The sequence below is a fragment of the Triturus cristatus genome, chromosome 1_1 (assembly GCF_964204655.1).
Source record: "Triturus cristatus chromosome 1_1, aTriCri1.1, whole genome shotgun sequence".
Lineage (NCBI taxonomy): Eukaryota > Metazoa > Chordata > Amphibia > Caudata > Salamandridae > Triturus > Triturus cristatus.
The window spans coordinates 992,064,550-992,089,241 of record NC_140579.1 but is presented as its reverse complement, the minus strand read 5'-3'; the positions used below and the strand labels follow the sequence as shown (position 1 = coordinate 992,089,241).

At 45.9% G+C, this 24,692-nt stretch overlaps 1 protein-coding gene across 3 annotated transcripts in view; it reads left to right on the top strand.

The window, feature by feature from the left end:
- LOC146871423 (sodium channel protein type 4 subunit alpha-like) overlaps window positions 1–24,692 on the top strand; it is a 1,828,482-nt gene that overhangs the window by 1,282,865 nt on the left and 520,925 nt on the right. The gene's annotated exons all lie outside the window — the stretch shown is intronic.

Below are 24,692 nucleotides of genomic sequence, written 5' to 3'. Positions count from 1 at the left end.
CAGGTGAGGTAATGAAACTGTTACATGAGCGGTATTAAGAGGAGACAAGACGCAATTAGCCAAGAAATTACTAGGATCTCGGAGACATTTCCCACAAATCATCACGCAATACGAAGGGCCGGGCGTGATTGACAGGCTAATCCAGTCTGGATAGGCCGGGGTCCGCAGCCGGTGAGCCACATGCCACCAAGCCGATAACGCGCCTGCTGCGCATCGCTGATAGCGCCTTAGCTCCTCCTCGCCCCGCACATTCTGCAGGTTCAACAGATGATGAAATTATCGACCGCTAATGACAGGATCATCCCCAAACCTGAAATAAAACATGCTAATCCCTTTTTTTGCCAGGTCTATGAATTTGAAATGTAAATTGCATAAACGGTGGTAATTCGTCGGTGTTAGCACGGTTGTGTTTGAAATAGAACAGGCCGCTTTTGCCCTTATTTCCAAAGCTAGATGGAGGCGAGACATGTTCGTGCGGAACAGAGGGGCGGATTCAAAGAGTTAAAAACATATATTTCCGAGAACGTCTATGGACGTCAGCGAGTGGCAGCCAGGGCCGGACAGGCCATTTATTCCACCGGGCATGTCCCCCACTGAGCTGCAGCCCTTTTCTTTTTTTGCAGTTTTATATAGTGACCTCCACCCGAAGGTAGCAGAGCGCTTTACATGAGCCCCAGTTACCTTACACAGTGAGATATTTATTTATGGTAGGCGCAGGGAGATTACCTTATTTGCCCAGAATCACAGGATGTTGTGCCGACGCTGAGGCTTGTACCTGGTTCCCCAAGTTTCAAAGTTTAATGGATGGAAAAAGAGAGCCTGCAGAGGAGACGTTCTGCCATCTATTCATTCATTATTCCATTTTTCACCATTCCATCCACTCACACATCTCCCATCTATGCATCCATCTTTCCATATGTCCATCCACCCATACATTCATCCTTTGACTTACACTTCCATTTGTAAAGGCTTTCATCCATCAATTGTTCCGTTTTGCCATTCATTCTCTCAGACTTCTATTAACTCTGCCATCCTTTCACCCGTCCATCCACTTCTCCATTCACCTATCATTCCTCCACCCTAGCATTTATCCACCCGCTCATCCGTTCTATCATCCGTCCTAGCTTTCTTTCATCTTTTCTTCCTCTCACCTTTCCTTCCTTTCATTCTTCTTTCCCTTCTGTATTAACACTTGTTTCTTCACCTCAATTGTAATCTTTTACTGATTTCTACACAAGAGGTCCATTAAGAACCCCACCCCTCTGCAGCTGCTGAAGTGGGGGGTTCACAACGCCCCTGATTGGAGGTTGCAGCCGCACACACCCCTTTTTGAGTCACAGCATTCCTACGCCATTTCCTGCTCTCAGAAGCTGCAGAGGGAGATTTCCAGGTACAGAGGAAATAGATGATTGGTCGAGCAGTGGTCAATTTTTTTTTCGCTGCCACCTCTCAGGTGTCAGCGGCAGGCCACCTTAATGACCAGTTTATTGACCTCTTCACATTATGAGGAACTTCTGCATTCAGGGATTGTTAAAAGTTAACTAGGCCTCAGGAGGACTTGGAGAACTTCAGACAACTACTGGAAGTATGAGAAATTGCCCATTTTCACCGAACTAAGCGGGCATAATTTAAAACGTGCCTTGCCATAGGTAGATAGATGCAGGGCTTTAAGTGGGCTGGGTCCGGCCGGTGCTCAGCACTAGCAGTTCTAATAAGCATTGGCATAGCCAATAGGTCTCGCTTTTGGGACTTTATAAGTATTTAGTTATGCAGCACAATATCCTTGGTGCAACATCAACTGTTGAATGGCTAAACACTTACAAGGTCCCAAAGGCAAGACCTATTGGCTATGCCAATGCTTAATTTAGGTTTGCAAGGGATTCTTGGTAAAAGAACCTGGTGAGAGCCAGCCAAGTCACCCCAAGCTGGATTCCCCTGGGTGTCTAGTTTTAAAAAATGTATAGGTTTGCTAGGTTTCCCTAGGTGCCGGCAGAGCTAGGGTTAATAAACTACAACTAGGCACTTTGCAAAAAAAGGGTAATTTTTCATTGTGAAAATGTGGTGTGTTCACGTTGCGTTTTGAGCTGTTTACTGTCGTGGGCACTATGCCCACCCACACAAGTGAGGTACCATTTTTATCGGGAGACTTAGGGTAATTCAGATTTGTGACTTTCGATGCATTTCTGCCTTTCAAATGAAAGACCATGTGTATAAAAGAAGTAATTTTGAAAAATGATCGTTAATTCTCATGCTGGTATGAGTATTCCCAATTTCGGAAATGTGCAAATATCTACTGTTTCAAAACTATATATTTTGTTCCCATTTCAGAAATATATAGGTGTCTTTCATACTGATTTTTCCATGTATACATTTTCACAGAATAATTGCTATATACCCTGTACATAATAAAAACCATTGCAAGTCGCTGCTCAGGTTTTGGCTCTGGGTTCATCGGGTTCTTGGTGAAACTACAAGTCCTATATATCCCCACAACCAGTAAGCTCCAGCGGATGTAACGGTATTTTGCTTTCAAAGAGCTGTCATAATTGGAAGAAGTTACAGGTGAAAACGTTGACACAAGGCTGTTTTTTTCAACTAATTTTCAATTTTTACTATATTTAACTGTTAGTTTCTATAAAGAAACCTTAAAGAATCTACACAAATAACCCATTTCTGAATTCAGAATGTTGTCTACTTTTAAAAAATGTATAGCTTTCCAGGATCCATTATTGCTTTCATACCCATGTCTACCATTAACTGGAAGGAGGTTGAAAGCGCAAAAAATAGCAAAAATAGGCTGTCACAGAAAAATGCCAAAACTGTGTACATTTTTTTTGGTTTTCTGACAAACGTCTGTCATTCCCAAAAAGCTGGGAAAATGGTGATTTCAGCCACACAAACACTTTTTTGATACCATTTGTAGGTAAAAACCCAGACGCTTTCATTTGCAGCACTTTTTTCCCATTTTTCCCAAAAAACCCAAAATTTAGTTGTATTTTGGCTAATTGCTGGGTCCCCTCCAGAGGAATCCACAAACCATGGGTACCTTTAGAATCCCCAGGATGTTGGAAGAAAAGTACACATATTTGGCGTGGATAACTCATGTGGTCAAAGTTGCAGGGGCCTAAGCGCAAACTACCCCAAATAGCCAAAAAAAGGCTTAGCACGGGGTGGGAAAGGCCTAGCAGCGAAGGGGTTAATTTTCCGGACATTGAGTGTTCTAGAATGATTCAATTGTAGTGGCCTACTGCGGTTGTACCATGTGAGATTTTTCTTTAGGTAGTCTGGGTCAACTCTTAATAGAGTTTTGTGGGGAAGACAGAGGGCCTTGAATCTGACTCTATTCTTCACTGGTAGCCAGTGAAGCTCCTGTAGTGTCCCTGAGACTGACTGAAGTTTATGAATTTTCTTTAAAAGTCTTGCTGCAGCATTCTGGAGGCATAACAGTTTTTTCAAGGAGTGCTGGCGATTAACTACATATAATGCATTGCAGTAGTCAAGCCTTGATTATACAAGTGCTGTTACCCCCTCTTTTTGTAGTTCAAATAGTATGTACAACAGGATTTTCCTGATCTTATGCAGTAGAATAAAACAAGAGGAGTTGATTTTGTTTATCTGTGCGTTACAGATTAGACAGGGGTCAAATATTATCCTCAAATTCTTGACAATGGGTACTGGTGTGGGGAGGGATCCAAGTGCTTGTGGCCACCAAGATTGGTTCCAGGAGGGGAAATTCTTTCCAAAAAAGGAGGACCTCATTTTTTGCTGAATTAAGCAAAAGACTATTGATGATCATCCATTGAACAATGACACCCATAAATCTGTTGAAACTGAGGGCAGTCTCTTCTGCATTGTTTGAGATGGACACACTGTTGTGTGCTGTCTGCATATGCAGCAGGAACAAAGCCAAAGGATCAAATACGTTTTGTCAAGGGGCAACGTAGACCTTAAATAGTTTGGAGCTCTATGATGAGCCCTGAAGAACCCCACACTGCAGTTTGAAGGTCTAAGACCAGGTCCCCCATGGCCACAGAATGTACTCTTTGCGAAAGAAAGGATAATAGCAGTTTCAATGTTAGGGTCCTGATTACGATGGTGGAGGGACCAGGCTGTTGGCGGCGGTCCCTCCACTATCGTAATAGGAATGTCCACCCACCAGATTACAATGACAGACGGAAAGGTGGTGGTTGGAAAGACCGACCAACGCTTTATCCAACCACCTGTCGGACCTCCCTGTAGTCCCTGACTGGCGATGGTGCCTTTCAGGCACTGCCGTAGGGATTACAATATCCCTTTCTGCCGGCTGTTTCGTAGCGGTCAACCTACTACGAAACTGTGCCAGGGACACCATGTGGTATGCACCGCACGTAGTGCATGGATATGTGGGATGTTTGTTTTGTACTGCGGTGGGTGCGGCAGAGCGCAGCAACTGCCGCAATACAAGGCATGGGCAATGCAACCGCCACTGTGGTGGCTCATCGTAATTTGCCCTGTGGGACTGCCGCCTTGTAGGTATGCAGTCCCAAATACGAAATGATGGCGAACGGACTTCAGTCCGTCCGCCATCATAATCTGGCCCTAGGTCTCCAATTCAGATTTTTGCCAGGCGCGCTATTAAAATCTCATGGTTGATGGTGTTGAAGGCTGCCGACAGATCTAATAAGATCATAGCAGCCTTCCCACCACTGTCTAATATACTTCTCACTTGGTCTGTAGCCACCACGTAGGCGGACTCTGTGTTGTGATTTGGCCTGGAAACAAATTGCGCTGAGTCTAATACATTATTCTCCTCCACAAATTTGGACAAAGTGATATTCTTATGCTTTTCCAGAATCTTGGCTGGTAAAGGTAGTCAAGAGATAGGGCGGTAGTTCATCACTTCTTTGGAGTCAAGATTTGGCTTTTTTAGCAGAGGGAGAATAGATGCTTTTTTCCATTCTAAAGGAAAAGTTCCAGAATCCACAATGGAATTTAATAGCTGGGTAAGTGTAGGTGAAATTACTCCAAAAATCTCATTGAATTGTTTTAGGCGGGCAGGGATCTGAGGGGGGCCCCAGATTTTGTTTGGCTAACCAGATCCACCACTCTTTCCTCTGATAGCAGGGAAAAATGTTCTAAGGTATTTAGCCCTGGAGCTATATTATATCAGTGGGAAGGCCAAGCGATCTATCTATGAATTTTAATTTACAAAAAATTTCCTCCACTTTATATTGGAAAAGGTCTGCAAGTTGATTGCAGGACAGGGAGCTAAGGTAATGTTGAGGATATATTTGACAAGACAAGATCTCAACAGCTTTAAACAGATCTTTAGTGGAATTCTTTGCAGTATAGATTTGTTCCGAGTAGAATTTGTTTTTTTCGGAGGCAATCATAAATCAAAACACAGCAGAAGGAAAATTCTAAATCAATTCAGAAAAATAGAGTAAATTGTTATAAGTAAAATGATACCAGAACAACAAAAATTCAATTAGAGGTGGCGATATTACATTTTAAAGGTTTAAGTAGATATAGCGCCTTAAGGCACAAAGCGATACTCGCTGTCATCGGTTCATGCTAGACCGGGGAAAAGTGGCAAGTTCAAGCGGACGACCCTGGAGCATGTGCCGGATACAGGGACGAGGCTAGCCCCACTGAAAAAGTTAACTTCTCAAAGCCCGGCATCAAAAGTTCCATTCATGGTGAAGAAGGCCAAGAGGAGCACAGAGAGCGTCGCGGATGGCCGTCGCTGTAGTGCAAACAGCAGGCCTGGTGTCACAGATGGTCATTGCTGCCGCACAAAGATCCACTCAGGTGTTAGTCATTGCTGGAGCCGTACGCCAGTGGTCATTGTTGGCTGTTGTTCCTGTAGCTCGAAGTGCAGATCTTCCGTTGCTGGCGTTGGTCACGGACAGCAGAGTCTCTGCGTGAACAGGCCTGTTCGCATCGCGAAGAGCCCAAAACGTAAGCATTTTATCTTCTCTTGTACAGGAGTGCGCTGTGATGCCAGCCTAAGTGTCCAGGACCTGGGGACTCACTGTAGTAGATGCCAGCAGGGCTCAGGCATGTCCATTTGCAGGTGCAGTACAGCAGGTCAGCTGGACAGTTTCAGGGATCCTCTGGAGCTTGTTGTCTCTCTTTAGCTTGAAGTCATTCAGCCTGGGATGAAGGGTCCAGTCTTCCTTCACAGAGATCAGAGCAGGTCTCAAGCAGTAGGGGAGTCCTTTGGGGAATAGGGCAGGCCTCAAGCAGCTGGGCAGTCCTCTACGGAACAAGGCAGGCCTCGAGCAGCAGGGCAGTTTTCTGGGGAACAAAACAGGTCTCAAGCAGCAGGGCAGCCATCTGAGGAGCAAGACAGTCCTTCCTCTTCTAATTTCTGCAGGTCCAGGAGTGTACTGAAGAGTAGCTTCGGAGGTCCAATATTTATACCTGGTGCTAGTCTTTGAAGTCGTGGGATTCCCTATACTACTCCATCTGGTTCTGGAAAGTTCTTCTTTTCACCATCAAGGTTCCGAGAAGTCTGAGGGAACAAAAGACTAGTGTCAGGTTCATTTGTGTGCAGGAGGCAAATCTTTTTGAAATGTAATTGTGCTGGATACAGCTCCATCACCAATCATCCTGGCAGGGTGGCCTATTCTGACCACACCTAATTCCCTTTTGTGCCACTGTCTGGAAAGAATGCACAAACCGCAACAGCAGATCCATTCAGTCATGTAATACAGAATACTGGCTGAAGGCACACATGGCAAGACAAGATAATGCCAACTTTACAAAAGTAGCATTTTCAAAATTGTGAATCAATATCCTATTTTACCATAATTTTTTTTAATTAAATTCATTTGATCCTAGACAGCATATCTCTATCTGGTCCCAATCAAACGTTTTCAGGTATTAAATATAATAAGGTAATCTCATGTTAGTCAGTGGGAGAGCGAGGTCTTTCTGTAGTGAAAAACAATGTTATGAGTTTTTTACTACCATGACATGTAAAACCTAAACCCACATGTCATATTTTTAAATAAAATGTACATTTTGAATACAAAGCATTCTGCCATAGGAGCCTTTAAGGCCCACCTTAGGGGTGACTTATATGTATTAAAATTTATAAAGGAAGGTTCTGATGGATACATCTGCCAGTGGATTCCTCACCTTGTGAATATCCCCTGCGCCAGCAACATTCGAAACTTCTGTAGCTCTCCACGCCGACGAGGACGACATCACAGAAGCACGGCTCCGCTGACGTCACTGGATCCATAAGAGGACCTTGTCTGCGTGATTTCGTAAGTTCCCTTTTTTCCGCGCCGTCGATGCTAACGGTTTTTTGGGACTCTCCGTAGCTTTTACTAGTTACTTTGTGTTTCTGCTGCGCTTTCTGTTTTCATCTTGCTTCTTTCTCAAGATGTCGACAAAGAAGTCCGGGTTCAAGCCCTGTAGAGAGTGTGGTAAACACATGTCTATTACGGATCCACACGAAGATTGTGTCTGGTGCCTGTCATCTGATCACGCCGTCGAGGGGTGCTATTGCTGCAGCAAGATGAACCCAAAGGCCTTAAAGGAGAGAGAAGCAAAGGAATTTATAGCGAAAATGAGAAAGGAGAAGAGAGGTAGAAGGCATTCAAGAGTCATCGGCTCCATTAGCTCCACCGTCGGCGCCGATTGGCCCGAGTCTGGTAATGCCTCAATCTGAGCCTTAATCCCCCCTTTCCTGGCCCGGTACAAGACCCATCGCATTATTTAAATGCTATGTATGGTGTCTTTTCAAGAGCGATATACCCCTCTGGAGCACCTTCGGGTCCCATGGGTCCAATGGCCTTTAATTTGGTGGTTCCTCAGGCTTATGCTCGGGCTCCCTTTATGCCATTGTTTCCAGCGACGCCGTCCTGGCATTTCCCGACGCCGAGGACGTCGATGCCGCTCCCTTCTTCTCCGGCACCAGCTCGACCTCGTTTGACTCCGGCTGCGCCTCCGAATCCGTGTTCGACGCCGGCTCCGGCGGAGTTGTGTGCGGCACCGCCGGTTCTGAGGATTAGATCCAGGCGAGAGGCACAGAGAATTTTGAAAGAGCAGAGGTATCAGGTGGAAGAAATGGAAGAGGGTGAGCTCATAGTCTGATGACTCAGTTTGAGTAACTGAAAGAGGCAAGTGGTCTTGATTTGTTGCCAGAATGGGAGCCTTCTGCTCCCCCTAAGGATGTGGCTCCTTACCACACTGTCATAAGGAAAGCAGCGGAGCTCTTGGACTTGCAGCTCCCAACGGCTGAATTTAAACCCAACATCCTGACTGAGGTTCTTCATTCTCCCTCCACTGTGGTAGAGCCTTTGCTTCCTTTTAATGATGCCATCACTGAGCCAGTCATGGAGGTTTGGCGTAAGCCCTTGTCGGCTCCAGCAGTGTCTAAATCTGTTGCTAGGATGTACAGGGCAGCTCCAGGAAATCCAGACTTTCTTACATCCCATCCTTCTCCTGAAAGTCTGGTGGTTCAAGCTGCCTGTTCAAAGAAGTCATCTGGGGCTTTTCCTCAAGTTCCTAGTGATAGGGAGTCGAAAAAGCTTGATCAGTCGGCCAAGAAAGTGTATGGCCTTAAAGTCCACGAATGCCACCTGTCTTTTGGGCCGTTATATCCTCGCTCTTATGGATTCTGCTAAACAGCTGGCTCCTAAGTTGTCTGAGGACAGGCAGAATTTTAATGAAGTCCTGTCAGACACTCAGGCGGCTGCACAACAGGTTATTCAGAGTGGTTTGGACACTGCGGATTCTGTTGCCAGGATCATGGGCTCCTCGGTCGCCACAAGGAGGAGTGCTTGGCTTAAATCTTCAGAGTTCTCTCCTGATGTGCAGGCAACACTTCTGGACCTAGCCTTGGAAAGGTTCAAGGACAGCAAAGCCACGGCTAAGTCTCTGGGCCTGCAGGCACAGCCCAGAGGTCCCTCCTACAGGAGGTACAGAGGTTTTGGGAGGTCGTCCTTTCGGACCTACAGGCAGCCTCAGCAGCAGCAAAATACCCTGTATAAGAACTACAGGGGCAGTAACAGAGGTCGTGCACAAGGTCGTCCGCTCTCCTCCTCCTCCTCTTCCTCCCTCCCTCCTACCACTGCAAAGCAGCCCTAGATCCACCATTCTGGATCATGTTGGTCCTGTGGGGGGTTGGCTTGCCCATTTTCTACAAGATTGGAAATTGGTCACTACAGACCATTGGGTTCTAAATCTTGTAGAAAATGGGTATGGTCTTCCCTTTCGGGAATTCCCTCCAAATTATCCTCCTTGCCAAGTTGCTTGCTCGGAGGACCACCTTCTTCTCCTGCAGAAGGAAGTCCTTACATTGCTGAAAAAAGGTGCGATATAGGTGGTTCCAGAGCAGGGAAGGGGTCAAGGATGCTACTCCCGGTATTTCCTGATACCCAAGAAAGATGACAGGCTACGTCCAATCCTGGATCTCAGGATCTTGAACCTTTTTCTGAAGCAGGAGAAGTTCAAGATGCTCACCCTTGCGCAGGTTCTTCAAGCGCTGTAACAGGAGGACGGGATGGCGTTGATCGACTTGCAGGATGCGTATTTTCACATCCTCATCCTGAAGTCGCACAGGAAGTATCTCCGTTTCACTGTAGGATCGCAACATTATCAGTTTGCGGTTCTCCCGTTTGGTCCTACTACTGCACCTCGAGTCTTCACCAAGGTGATGGCAGTGGTGGCAGCCCATCTCAGAAGGTCAGGGATTCCAGTTTTCCCCTATCTGGATGACTGGCTGATCAAAGCGGAGTCGCCAGAGAAGGTGCTTCATCATCTGCAGGTTACAACTCAGCTGTTGTACAAATTGGGTTTCTCGATAAACGTGCCCAAATCTCACCTGGTGCCCTCTCAGCGCAACCTGTTCATAGGGGCGGCACTGGACACTACTGTGTGTCGAGCATTCCCACCTCCTCGGATTCTCGACATTCAGGAAATGATTCACTTGTTTTACAATGGAGTGGTCGTTCCAGTCCTGAAGGTCCCTTGTCTGCTCGGTCTGTTTGCTTCCTGCATTCTGTTGGTCAACCATGCATGCTCGCACTTACATGAGGGCGCTCCAGTGGTGCCTCCGCAGGCATTGGTATCAGCACAACGGAGATCTCAGGGAGTCTGTGAGGATCTCCAGAGAAGCTGCAGCAGATTTGTCTTGGTGGAGCGTGGAGGGCAATCTGTCTCAAGGAAAACCCTTCCATCTACCTCCATCGGTGGCCACAGTGATAACGGATGCATCCACTTTAGGGTGGGGTGCGCATCTGGGGGGTCTGGAGATCGAGGGTCTTTGGTCTCCAGAGGAAAGGTTGCTTCATATCAACCTTTTGGAGTTGCGGGCGATACGTTTGGCCCTCAAGGCCTTCCTCCCTTCCATTCACGGTCAGTCGGTTGAAGTCCTGATGGACAACACTACTGCGATGTGGTATGTCAACAAGCCGTGAGGAGTGGGGTTGCAATGTCTCTGCAGAGAGGCTCTGCTTCTCTGGTCCTGGGTTCAGGATCATCAGATTTGTCTGATGGCAAATCATCTGGCCGGAGTTCTGAACGTGCGTGCAGACAGTCTCAGTCGGCAGTTCTCTGCCGTCCACGAGTGGAGGCTCCATCTGGAGGTGGTTCGTCATGTCTTTCGGATTTGGGGAACTCCTCGGGTGGACCTGTTTGCCACTCGCGAGAATGCTCACTGCCCGTCATTCTGCAGTCTCCAGTATCTGATACAGGGATCTTTAGGGGACGCGTTTCAGTTGAGATGGGACTCGAATCTCCTTTACGCGTTTCCTCCCATACCCTTGATGCCTCGGGTTCTGAGGAAGATTCGCCAAGACCGGGCCAAAGTCATATTGATCGCCCCGGATTGGCCAAGAAGGGTGTGGTATACAGATCTTCTCCACCTCTCCTCGTGCCCTCCGCTCCGTCTCCCTCTCAGGGCAGACCTCCTCTCGCAGTCGCAGGGGCAGGTTCTACACCCCCACCTCCAGAGCTTACACCTTCATGCCTGGAGATTGAATAGGGCAACCTGAATTATTTTTCTCTCCCGCATGACGTGATAGATGTAATTTTGTCTACCAGGCGTCAGTCCACCAAGTCTATCTATTCCTATAGGTGGTCCAAATTTGTCCTTTGGTGCGAAGAGAAGTCTATTGACCCTTTGAGGGCTTGTTTACCCAACATCCTTCAGTTTGCTCTCTCTCTTGCTCAGCAAGGCTTTGCTGTAGCTACTGTGAAGGGTTATTTATCTGCTTTGTCGGCATTCCTTTGCTTGCCGGATCCGCCGTCCTTGTTTAAATCACCTATTGTGTTAAGGTTCATTAAGGGCCTTACCAAGAAATTTCCGCCCACTCTATTTATTGTGCCTCAATGGGACTTAAATCTTGTCTTAACTTACTTGAGTTCTCCCTTTGAGCCCTTGCACAAGTGTCCCTTAAGGCAATTATCTTTTAAAACAGTCTTTCTGATTGCCATTACCTCGGCAAGGAGGGTAAATGAGTTTCAAGCGCTGAGTTCGCAACCCCTGTTCTTGACCATTCATGCTGAAAGAATGGTACTCAGGACCAGGGCAGCTTTTCTGCCTAAGGTGGTAACTCCTTTCCATCAGGGCAGTCCATTACCCTTCCTACCTTCTATCCTCCCCCTCCCCCTTCCTAGGAGGAGGAGCGACTTCACTGCTTGGACTCTAAGAGGGCGGTGAGTTTTTACCTCGACAGAACTAAGGACTTTCGAGTGGATGACCAGCTCTTCGTGGGCTTCATTGGCTGCAGGAAAGGCAGAGCGGTGCACAAGCGCACCCTTTCCAGATGGATTATCTTGTGCATCAAGATCTGTTACTCTTTGGCCTGTAAGGAACCTCCAGAGGGTATAAGAGCTCATTCTACCAGGGCAAAGGCTTCTACATCTGCCTTATCTAGAGGTGTTCCTGTGGAGGACATTTGTAGAGCGGCAACTTGGGCCTCCCTCCACACTTTCATGAAGCGTTACTGCTTAAATACCGAGGTGAGGAGGGACGGACACTTTGCACGTTCCGTCTTTCAGGACTTTTTGGTATAGAAGGGTGGACACCCTCCTCCGGGAGTGGGGACTGCTGTGGGAATCTATTCACAAGGTGAGGAATCCACTGGCAGATGTATCCATCAGAAGAGCAAATTACATACCTTCGGTAACGCTTTTCTGGTGGATACAGTATCTGCCTGTGGATTCCTCACTGACCCACTCTCCTGCCCGTTGTCCACCCTTGTATACCAACAATAGTGCTAATGTTTCAAAGTTTGTCTGTTACTGTCAAAGGAAGTGTTTTATTTCTTTTGCTTTCCTGCTTTGACTTCACACTGTGTGTTGGGTTGAACATTATGTACTGTGTATACGGTGTATATATTGTTGTCGGTCCGTCCGTGTGCCTTGAAGGCACATAATAAAAGGGCGGAACTGACGTCATCACGCCGACTAGGTCCTCTTATGGATCCAGTGATGTCAGCGGAGCCGCGTGTGGAGCCGTGCTTCTGTGACGTCGTCCTCGTCGGCGTGGAGAGCTACAAAAGTTTCCGAATGTTGCTGGCGCAGGGGATTTTCACAAGGTGAGGAATCCTTAGGCAGAAACTGTATCCACCAGAAAAAGCGTAACCGAAGATAAGTAACTTGTTCTTTACGCCTGGCAAAAGGTATATTTTGCCCCTTCGAACTAGCAGTTTAAAACTGCACTACAGGCTGCTGTTACAGGCCTGAGGCATGTTTTAAATAGCTACTTTAATGGCTGGCACAATGCCCTTCCAAGTCAAACTCAATCCCCCAGTAATTATCCTCTGGGGTCCCTTCACTAGCCCTTGGGCAACTCTTCTGTGGACCCCATCTGTAAAGTTCCTGACCTTAACTTGCTCACAGATGCATGCCCCAGCCTTACTCTAGCCACCCCTGGATTCTTTCTCCCGTGGGAGGTGGTGTTCTTTTTAGACACTTGGGATCGTCTTTGTAGTGTCCATACTCAAAGCACTCCTAGCACTTGGGAGTTTAGGGCTCCTGACATTTGTCAGGGTAGTTTTTCTTCTGGTGGCCAGATTGGGAATAAGAACAGACCCTTTCCTCTGTGAGTTGTGTTGGGGGCTTTTAGAGAACTCTATATTTTTTATCTTCACACCTCCTTCTGGTGGGAACCCTAACCACCCCTTTGGTAGTCCCCCCCCAGATGCCTTCTTGGACACTCTGGTGCTGACCCAGTTGTCCGCCTCCTCAGCATGTTTCCTGGGGTCAGTTAACTTGCTATCAACTAGGTGTTGGCGCAGCTCTGGAAAACATATATCAAGCATTTGCCCCTTTTAAAATTAAATTGTACAGACCTGTATAATCATCAACCTTGTTGCCCCTCACCTTGCTGGCAAAATCCAAGAAATCCCACCCAAGTTTGTGATGAGATATTGTGGCTGCCCCTGAATCTGAGCCTAAACCTCTCAGGCGTCAGCCCAAACTTACTGACATGGATGGCCTTTATTGCAGTTCAGCATGTCTGGTCCTCTACTTCTGCTGTAAGGAGTGTGTTCTACCCCACCGTGGGCATATACCTCCTTAGACTACCACCCCGGGGACACTTCTGGGACCTTGTGCACTCTGAGCCACTTCATGGGTTGCATACCATTTGTCTGTCATCCTCAACCACATAAGTAGGCACCAAATCCTTTGGGATCCTGACTCTGGACTCACCAGTGGACACTTTCGGTATGCTGCCATCAGTGCTGTTGCTGGACCCCTCTCATAGTGCTCTGATATCCAGCTCATGGGCCATTTTTCTTTCTTCCATGGTCCGCCTTTTCTCTTCAAGAGCCTGCTCTTTCTTCAATTTAACAAGGGCATGTGTTTGTCTAATTTGGCAAGATCCAATCTTAGTTGCTTTTACTCCCTCCTGTCTGCCAGCTCCTCTGGGGAGAGGTTTCTTGATAACACACTGCTTCATGGCTTCCTGGTCTGCTGTGGATTTCCAGTCCTGGGAGAATGTTACCCCCCACATCATCAGGCTGTAAGACAAGACCTACATCATGTTCCTGCTCCAATCCCTCCCCCTCAGACTCTGAACTCTCCACCTCATCCAATTCTGTCTGGGCTGCTGCCCATGCTCTTTAGGTTTTCTGAAGCTCCTTCTTCTTGGTACTTCCCTTATGGAACACCTTTCTCTCCTGGCAGAAAACTTTGAGCTGAGCTGTATTCGGTTAGGTTGGCCAGCTTGAATTCCATATTGTCAAGTATGACCACAGATATTGTAGAGAAAATGAGTATGGGGCAAAAAGACTTTTGGAAAAATCAACGTTGTCAATCAGGGAGAATTGAAAAAGGTCATAATTGGTCTTAAGATAGAGTTTAAGTGAACACTGAATTACTAATGGTATTGCACACATGCAACACCTATCATCACCGCTGATCACCAGTGTTAGAAATTGGGTCTGTAGTTGGCAGAGGTATGCACCCGGGATCCCATTAGAGACCACAATCCTAGTGAGAGTAAGCTACATTTTAAGTTAACCCGTGCTCACTCTCTGATAGCTTGGCACAGAGCAAGCAGGCTTAACTTAAGAGGCAATGTGTAAAGTATTTGTGCAACACACATACACACACAATAAAAGAATGAAAACACCACAAAAGGACTCCACACAGGTTTTAAACAATAGAGATTAATTTTATGGGAAAATGAAGACCAAAATGACAAATACAATAAGTAGAAGTGGAGTTATGGATTTTTCAAGAATAAACCAAAAATAGTGCTTAAAAGCCAATAGTGCTAAAAAATTACTTGCGGTCATGCTTGACCAGGGAAAATCCTACGTTCAGGCCTACCGTAATTGAGGGCAGCCTGGCCACAGGACACAGACAGATCCTGCTGACAAGGTACCTTGGATGGAGCAAAGCATTGAGCATTCAAGGCATGGAGTCAAAAAGGTGCTGCATTGTTGTAGATCCCGTGAATGGAGGCAAGCATCGGTGCCGATCCGCATCGTCGATGGAAGCTTTGTCGATGAACCCCTGTATCATGCAGGTACTGCGCATAGTTGAGTCATGCTGTCTGTCATCATTGAGCCGCGCCAGCTATAGAATCTGTCGAACAGCCGCTACCTTGGCATCAAAGGCAATGCGTCAGCTCCGATTGGTGCAGGGTCACCACTGTATCGAGGTCAATGTAGAAAAAGCTGCAAAAACCCACTTCTGAGGCCCAGGACTGGAGGGGCACATCAGGAAAGGGGAGCCCTCACAGATGGCAGAGACCAGCAGAGTTGCAAGAAGTCTTTTATGACCCTGAGACTTCAGAAAACATGAGGCAAGCCAGCAAGTCCCTCTGGGTACAAGTAAGATGTGTCAAGTCCTTGACCTCAGCATGGCAGAGATCAGCAGGCAGCAGAGCAGCTCAGTACAGCAGTGAAGCAGTTCCTTAAAACAGAATGGCAATTCTTCAAGAATAGCAGTCCATACTCTTGACAGAGTTCTTTACAGGTCCAGTAGTGTACTGTCTTGGTGGGGACAGAGCCCCAGTACGTATACCCAAATGTGCCTTTGAAGTGGGGGTGACTTCAAAGCAAGCTCTTGAAGTGCACAGGTTTCCTTTCATCCCAGCCCTGTTTGCCAGGCTATTTATGGAAGGTAATCAGTCCTTTGTGTGGGACGCAGGACACTGCCTATTCAGATGTAAATGTCAGCTCCTACTCCCCTTTCCTGCCCAGGAAGGCTATCAGAATGAAGATGAGTGCTCTATCACACCCACCCTTCCTGGGTTTGTGGCTGTCTAGAGGGAATGGACAAAGTGTAGCTGTCACCCAGCCCAGATGTGTATTGGAGACAGGCTGTAAGGCACACAGAGCAGTAAGAGCAGAGAAATGTCCACAATTTATTAAAAACGGCATTTCTAAAATAGTAATGTTAAATCCAACCTTACCACTAAGAGTTTTATCATTACAATTGCAAAGGTATGAAAAATGATATAGCTACTCCTATCTAATCAGGAATTACAGCTGAAAAGTGTTTTAAGGAATTCCCAATGCTAGCCTATGAGAGGAGTAGGCCTCACAGTTGTGAAAAAGGAATTTTGCGGTTTGTCACTACCAGGAAAACTTAAAAGTACATGCCCTACCTTTTACTTACACAACACCCTGCCATTAGGGCTACCTAAGGTCTACCTTAGGGGTGACTCATGTGTGATAATTGGGGAGTTTAAGGTTCGACAGGTGGTTTTAAATGGCAAGTCAAAGTGGCAGTAAACTGCACACACAAGCCTTGCAATGGCAGGCCTGAGACAGTTTTGAAAGGCTACTTGTGCGGGTGGCACAATCAGTGCTGCAGGTTCACTAGTAGCATTTAGATTACAGGTCCTGGGTATATGATATACCACTTTACAAGGGACTTATAAGTAAACTAAATATGCCAATCCGGTATATACCAAGCTCACCATGTTTAGGGGAGAAGCACATGCACTTTAGCCCTGGTTAGCAGTGGTAAAGTGCTCAGAGTCCTAAGATACAGCAAAATGTGGTTGGGGGAAGACCACCCTAAGGTTGACAGGAGATATATATATATATATATATATATACATATATATATATATATATATATATATCTATATATCTATATATTATCTACTGGCGGTCGCCAGTAGATAGTTATAGTTAGGACCCTGTTTCCATAGGAAATCCGCAACATTCTATTTGGAATAACTTTGGCGCCGGTCGATGAATCCTCGCGAAATTTTCAAAATAGGTGGGGCGCTACGCTCCGCTCCTACCCTGAAAGTCTCGGGGGGATTCGTCAAGCGGGAGCTGAGAAAAAAGGGGGGTCCCAAAACGCGTTTTTCCCATGCATTTTTTCATAGGACCTTTAGACACAGCTACAGCCCGAACGGCTGAACAGAGTTACTTGAAATTTGGCAGAGAGGTAGTCCTCAGGTCAAGGAAGTGCCTTTTGTAGGTCTGGTGTAAATCTGTTCAGTAGTTCCTGAGAAAATAGCATTTAAATCAATATATATATGTGGGCGGAGCCTAACCACACATCTCATCCTGAGATCTGATTGGCTGTCAGCACTTCATCCAAGAAGTGTTGGCAGCCATCTTGGGACCAATATACATGATAGCACCTCATTAAAAAGCATTGCAGTTAATAGAAGATTTTAAGACTTTAGTTACATTATAAATCATTTGTTGATGGTACCATTCTCATTTTAGGAATTGTGGTATGTTCTAAGGTGATTTCACCATGTGAAAAAGCCTTCTGCTGGGATATCATGATTGAGAGAAAAATATTTTCTCATGCTTTTACCACAGAGGTTTGGAAGGTGATCTATAAGCTAAACTGAGAGCTTATTTTCTGTAAATTCACATTATCTTTCTCAGTCATGTGAGAATGAAGTCTGACATTCTCAGTAAAACATGTACATCCAACAAGGGCAGAGACTGTCAGTTGATTCCTTTGTGTTCTACTGCAGCTTTCCAGAGTGTTCCAAAGAACTACTAGAGCGCTAACCGTCCTACTTATGATAAATGTATGGCACACCTGAAGCCATCTTGCTTGGATTAAAGTGGTAACTCTTAAAACATTTAATTTAAAAAGGAACAAAATGAGGGGGTTCATTTTTCCATAAAAAGTATGATTAGTGCTGCAGAAAGAAAAATTAGGGCACATTTTGAGTGACTTCTCAAATCCTGACATGCAGACTGAAACATGCACTTTCAATACCAGCAGCAGTTTTCCCTGGTGAGCAGTAGCTTTACTACAGTGATCTAATGAGCAAAAAGAGTGCTAACATTCTGATTTTATGGCAAATTTGTGACACATTTGAATGCCTTCTTGATGGAATCAAAGTAAAAAACTGAAAGTATTTCCTACTGAGGAGACTGCAGTAAATGAGGAAATTAGGAAACTTCATAACAAATAAGTCTCCCAAGATGGCCACCAGAGACAAAAGAGCCCAAATGTAGCCCAAATATCACCCAGATGTAGCCCAAGTATAGCCCAATGACAGAATGTCCAAGAATGTTCTTAAAAACAACTAGAGCACTTACTGTCTTCATTATGACAAAAGTATGGCACACCTGAAGCCATCTTGATTGGAATAAACTGGTAACACTTAAAACATTTAATTTAAAAAGGAACACAATGAGGGGGTTCATTGTGCCATAGAAATTATGATTAATGCTGAAGAAAGAAAATGAGGGCACATTTTGAGTGACTTCTCAAATCCTCTTCTATTTCATTAAAAAATTCTGACATGCAGACTGAAACATGCACTTTTAATACCAGGAGCAGACTTCCATGGTGAACAGTAGTTTTACTACAGTGATCTAATGAGCAACTAGAGTGCTAACATTCAGAATTCATGGCAAATGTGTGACATATCTGAATACCTTCATGGTTGAATCAAAGTAAAAAACTGAAAGCATTTCCGACTGAGGAGACTGCAGTACATGAGGAAATTAGGAAACTTCATAACAAATAAATCTCCCAAGATGGCCACCGGAGACAAAAGAGCCCAAATGTAGCCCAAAATCACCCAGATATAGCCCAAATATAGCCCAATGACAGAAGTGTGCAAAACACTTATTATTTTGTGTTTTTGCAGTGTTATATAGTGCAGACTTGTCAGGTATTGGAGTGCTTTACATGAGCATTGGTTACATCACACAAGAACAAATTCATTTTGGTTGTAGACATGGGGAGACTAAGTTATTTGACCAGAATCACAGAATGTCGAGCTGAAGCAGAAACTTCAACCTGGTTCCCCAGTTGCAAAGTCTGCAGTTCTGGAAGTAACACCACATCCTCTCCCCTAAGTGCAACATTTAATCAAGTTGTCAACTAGATAAAAAAACATAAAGATAACAAATAATTTAAAAGTGCTTTGTCGCTATTTGAAAACTCAGAAAATATGTCCTTATTTTAGTCTTTTAGAGCACTAACCATAATTTTGATGCCAATAAGACCCTCTCATATATGCAATTTCTAAAGGAATGCTCTAGGTATTACAGTTTTGATTACATCAAGATGATGTCAGGCGTTCCACACTTTTGTAATAAATATAGAATGTTAGCAATCTAGTTGTTCATTAGGATACTGTTGAGAGGCAGAGGCCAGGGGCACGGACTCTGAAAATTGAAGGCAGGTAGGAGGGTGCAAAGGCAACAATTTAACCACACTGAGCAGGCAGGAAGGGCCGTGGAAGCACAACAGACTATGGAGGGCAGTGGAAAGGGGGGCAGGGGCAACAAACCAACAATACAGGACTTGCAAGAGAGGCTGTTGGAGGGAAGATCTATTACGGGTCAAGGAAGCTAGGGGCGGTCCCCAGAGCCCCGGGAGCCACCACAGAACTGAGCAGGAGAGTGAGTCAGGGACAAAAGGGGCACCTTAATTTGAGCCGGGGTGCCTAGGAACGCTTGCTCCAAAAATGAAGAAAACAGACATATGAGACATGGAATTGGAGGCAGAATACAATGGCAGTTTAATGAGAAGATGCAACTTCAAAGAAACCGCAGAATAGAGACATAAAGTACAAAATACAGAATCCAGATAATCATACAGCTGTCATGATATTCTCTGTATCTCAATTAATGGACTGACAGAGAGAGAGAGAAAACACATCTATAAATGCATCATGAGAAACAAGTTACACCAAGGAAAATGTTACCTAGGGACACTCACATTTACTCTTAGAGCAAGCATTCCTGCAATTACAATACAACATCTTTTAAATGCAAAAGTAAAGAGAACAATGGTTAAACATAACATGACATTTCATATAGGTAAAATAGAATAAGATACTTCAAGCAAAGCAGAGCAAGACATTTTAAGCAAAGGAAGACAAGAGCTCCCAGTTCTTGGGGAAAACCTGCACAGCCTGTTAACCTACATACAGACGGCGAGGTTGTCCGTCGATATCTGTGGGTGCTCCCTTTTTATATCATTTTGTGGGCTCCTTTGCACGCTACATCTACCTACGTATGCTACCCAAAAGCTTCGTCTGCAGATTTTACCAGACATTTCGTCATTTACCCACTTAATGCTGACAATGGACTGGGTGAAAAGGTCAGTCTCTCAGGCCAATCGCTTATCGTAAGTTCCATAGAGCAAGCAGAAAATAATGGGTATTGTACAGGAATTCAATATATTCATGTATAAAATCTCCTCAGTTCTCCTAACTTGACGCTCTGCGGTTGCCACTTCCTTAAAAGCGGGAAACCTGCCCAGGAAGCAAGTACCAGTCCAGGATGCAGCCTACTGTATGTCGACAGCTTCAGGGGGATGTTGAACTTTGATACCGAGCACGGAGCACTCGGGTAGGGTGGGGGCTACTAGTTTGGAGCAGAAGGCCTCGCAGACCTGCCTTCAGACTGCTATACACTAAAATTGCAGAGCTATGGTCAATTTAACAAAGAGGCCTACATATTGAACAGAAGGGCCTACACAGGGGTTTTATGCTGGCTGAGTGGTAAGGATGTCTCAGGATAATTATATAGCAACACAGGACCCGCTGGTCAATTTAATACGGCCTACAAATGCGGCTGGCAGGGCAAGGACAAGGGTCTCATACTTCAGGTGTGGACAGAACGGGCCAGGGGCCCCCTGTGATACAAAATCTACCCTCCTTCAAGGCTGTGGCAATGTAATAGACCATTGTGGGCAGAAGGAAGAGGCAATGGTAGTACAACCATACATGCCAACAGACCCGATTCAGCCAGGAAACGTCCAATGTTTTTAAGCTCAAATGGGCTTTATTTGATCTGTCTCCTGTCTACAATATCCTCTTTTTCAATGTAACTCAAAGGGGAAAATCAATACCCCAGTTTTTTTTCAAAATCTCCCTCTTACCAAGTTCAAAATGTTCGCAAGTATGGTACATTGGATCATGGAAGGAAATGGGATAGGGACATGGACTTGGATAACAGAGGACAGGAGAGACATGGAGAGGTGCACCAAACTGACCCTGCAGGGCAAGCATCAGGGTTTGCAGCAGCACAATACACCACACAGGGCATGCAGGACGGGAGTGCAGCACAACAATCCATAGAAAGCAAGAGGGAGGGGACAGGACCATGCACATGGACAACAGAGAACAGAGGGGCAAGAGACAATGGTAGCTAGCTGACCATAATGGACAGACAGGAGAGAAGGCTGCAGCATAACAGACCATAAAGGGCAGGAGGGACGGATCAGGGGCATTACAATGGAACAGACAAGCCAGGAGGGAGGGAATAGGGGTCTGCACATGTAAACAGAGGGCTGGGGGCAAGGGGGCAGGGCAGGAGCAGCAAGATAGCCATGGAGGTCAGGCAGGATGGGCACTAGAAGCAAGACACAACAGACTGTGAGACTGTGATGGCATACACACAGACCATGGAGGGAAGGTGGGAGGGGGTCAGGGGCAGCTAACTGACCACACAGGGAAGGTGGGAGGGGCCATGGCAGCACAGAAGACCATGCATGGCAAGTGGGAGGGTTAGTGGCAGCACAATGGCTATGATGGGCAAGAAGGAGGGTGCAGGGGCATGCACAAAGGACGATGGAGGATAGAAGGGAGGGTCAGGACCTGTGCACAGACAAGAAAGTTCAGGGGAAGGGGCCTCACAACAGACCACACGGGGCAGGCAGGAGGAGCAGTTGCAGCACAACAGACCAGGGAGGGCAGAAGGGTGTGGCAGTACAATGGACCATGTAGGACAGGAGGAAGAGGATAGAGGCATGGCATGTGGACAGGCAGGGTGGAGGTGGCAGGGATAGGTTACAGTCATCTGACAATGCTAGGCAGGTGGGAGGGGAGTGGCAGCTCAACAGAACACTCAGAGTAGATAGGAGTGGCAGGTCCATGGGACATGGTGGGCAAAAAGGATGGAGCAGGGGCATGCACAAAGACATCGGAGGGCAGGGGGAAGGAGAATAGGGGCAGCAAGCTAAGCACAGAGTTTAAGCAGGAGGTCAATGATGGGGCATAGAATTGGGCAATGGAGGGCAGGAGGAGTGGACTGGTACATAATACTAAATTGAGGGCAGTGGCAGCACATCAGACCATGCATGGCAGGAGGGAGGAGGCTAGTCCATGGATTCACACAACAGAGGATAGGGAGGAGGGGGATGGGGCAGCAAGCTAACTGTTCAGAGAAGGCCGTTATTAGAAACTTTATTGTTTTTAAAACATTTTGTCTGTGCAAACTACTTAAAATATGAACAAGTATGCAGCATAATCTCACTTTTATTCAGGAAGAAGAAGACGTTAGTGACTGTGACTCCGGGCTCACTTGGCAAAAACACCCCCTGACCCTCCACCCCCTATCGCAAAATGTAATGCCCGTGAAAAGGGTAGGTGAACACAGTGTTATATAGAACATAGTCCTGAGAGCACGATTGAAAATGAAAACTAGATATAGTGTATGGTATAAACTATGCACCAAAAAGTGTGATATAAGATGAACCAGGCGTGAAATATAATATGCAATACATTGTGCGCAATGACAGATTCATTGGAGAGCGCGAGATAGCACAGGCACTAGCGCGTGCTATGCGATATGCGCCTTGGAGTGTAATATGCACAGGGCAGTGTTGTGTAACCTAACTAGTCTCTAAAGTTGTAATATAAAATATGTGCTGGGGAGTGTAACGTTGCATATGCACTGTGACAAAGATATGGATCCCAAATTGTAATATGTATGGCATAGCACTGTGCGTTATAACATAGGCATCGAGGAAGGCACGTTAGATGGGGCAATATAACCCGTGCGAAGACAAGTGTGGCATGACATTTTCACGGGGTGGTGTTACAGTGCACATGGGCTAGAGAGTGTCATAGCATATGCACTAGCTAGTGGAATACAATACAGAGGTGTGTGGCACTCGGCAGGCAATGGTGGGTGTAACACAGCATTGGGCTCTGTCAGGAGCGCGCTGTGACTCGCAAGTGATGTTCGTCCCCTTTCCAGAGAGTAAAATAAAAAGTATTACACATCCGGCAGTGGATGTGTGTTTTATTAACTGTGAGGGGGGTTTCTTGCATAGTTTTGGTCGAATTTTTGTCGAATCCCCTTTGAATGGCTTGGTGTGCATGTGTATTAAATGTGCCCGTCAATAGCTACCCATGTTTGTATAAATAAACGACAAGGGTGTCTACCGGGATTAGGCACGGTAGAGCATCAGACATGTCAGAGCTTCACTAGTGGTGTAAATACATTCCACGTGGATTAATTGCATGCATAGTCGCCTTTTAATGAATATCACGCAAATCGTCATGGTGATAGGTACGTACGGTTTGTCCAGCATGTCCTAGGTGTGTCTATAAATATATATTTTTTAAAAATAATAAAAAACAGTGGCCGGCCCTGGGGATTGGGGTCCAAAAAATATAATTAGGAGACAGGCCCTGGGGGATGGGGTCATCAGGGCCAATAAATTAGAATAAGAAGGGGAACCACACAGCCCCCCTTCTTTTTAAAAAAAATAAAATAAATAAAAGACTGGCATCGTGCCGGAGGCCATGCCCTCTCCATGCAGCACTCTGCAAACGCGCCCCCAACAGGCATCTCCAGTATGCGCCAGGGAGCTGCGCTGCAGACAGGTGTTCTGAGGCCAAGCCCCTTTTTACACCTCTCTGCAACGCAGCTCTGTGGCGCTTACTGGAGGTACCTAGGGGTCTAGTGTGACCCTAGGGACCCTTAGGATTCAAGGGGACTTAATCTCTCAACTTAGAACAGCCACAGGGCGCGTTTACACAGTGGTGAAGGGAGGGGACGGGGCCTGAGGTGACGTGTGCAAACACGCACCATGGCACGTTTTAAATTGGGGATATAATTTCCCTTCAATACTGAGGGCCCCTGGGGGCTAACTAGCCCACCAAGTGCTTCCAGTAAGCGCCACTGAGCTGCATTGCAGAGAGGTGGTCCAGGCCGTGCCACTTTTTACACCTCTCTGCAACGCAGCTCTGTGGCACTTACTGGAGGTACCTAGTGGGCTAGTTGGACCCTAGGGACCCTCAGGACTCAAATGAACTTAATCTCCCAACTAAAAACGGACACAGGGCGTGTTTACACAATGGTGAAAGGAGGGGACGGGGCCTGAGTTAACGTGTGCAAAAACGCCCTGTGGCCTGTTTTAAGAGGTAGTTTTAATCCCCATGCCCTATTATATACTAGGGGCTTATAGAGGAGGTAAGGCTAATCACAGGGGGACCCCAACGCATAATGTTCCCTAGTGTATGTAGGTGTTTTCACTGTATTCTAAGTGTCTTTTAACATAGCACTGGCTCTAGGACTGGTTAGTCAGACTCAGTTACCACCAGTATCCGTCTGAAAAAGTTGAGGGTACAGGATGATTTTGCAACAAGGCTTCTTTCTGCTCTTCTTTTTGTTCTTTCTGCACGTTATCCTTCTTCCTGCACTTATCTTCGTATTTGAGGACTTCTGTTGCTTCTTTCTGCACTTCTTTTGTTTCTTTCTGTGCATTTTTTCTTCTTTCTTCACATGTCCTATCTCTGTAGGCATAGTTAGAAATTAGCATTTAAAAAACCTTTGAAATTAACAGAAAAAACCATAGGTTTCAGGCACGTTATAGTTAGGAATTAGCATTTAAAAAACCTCAGAAATTCACTGAAAAAACCATAGGTTTCAGGGGTGTTATAGTTAGCTGGACTTTTCACTTGTACAAAACCATTGAAATTCCCCCGTTATAGTTAGTTCAGCTAACTATAACTCGCGCGCCCGCAATGCACTGCTGATGACGTCACATAT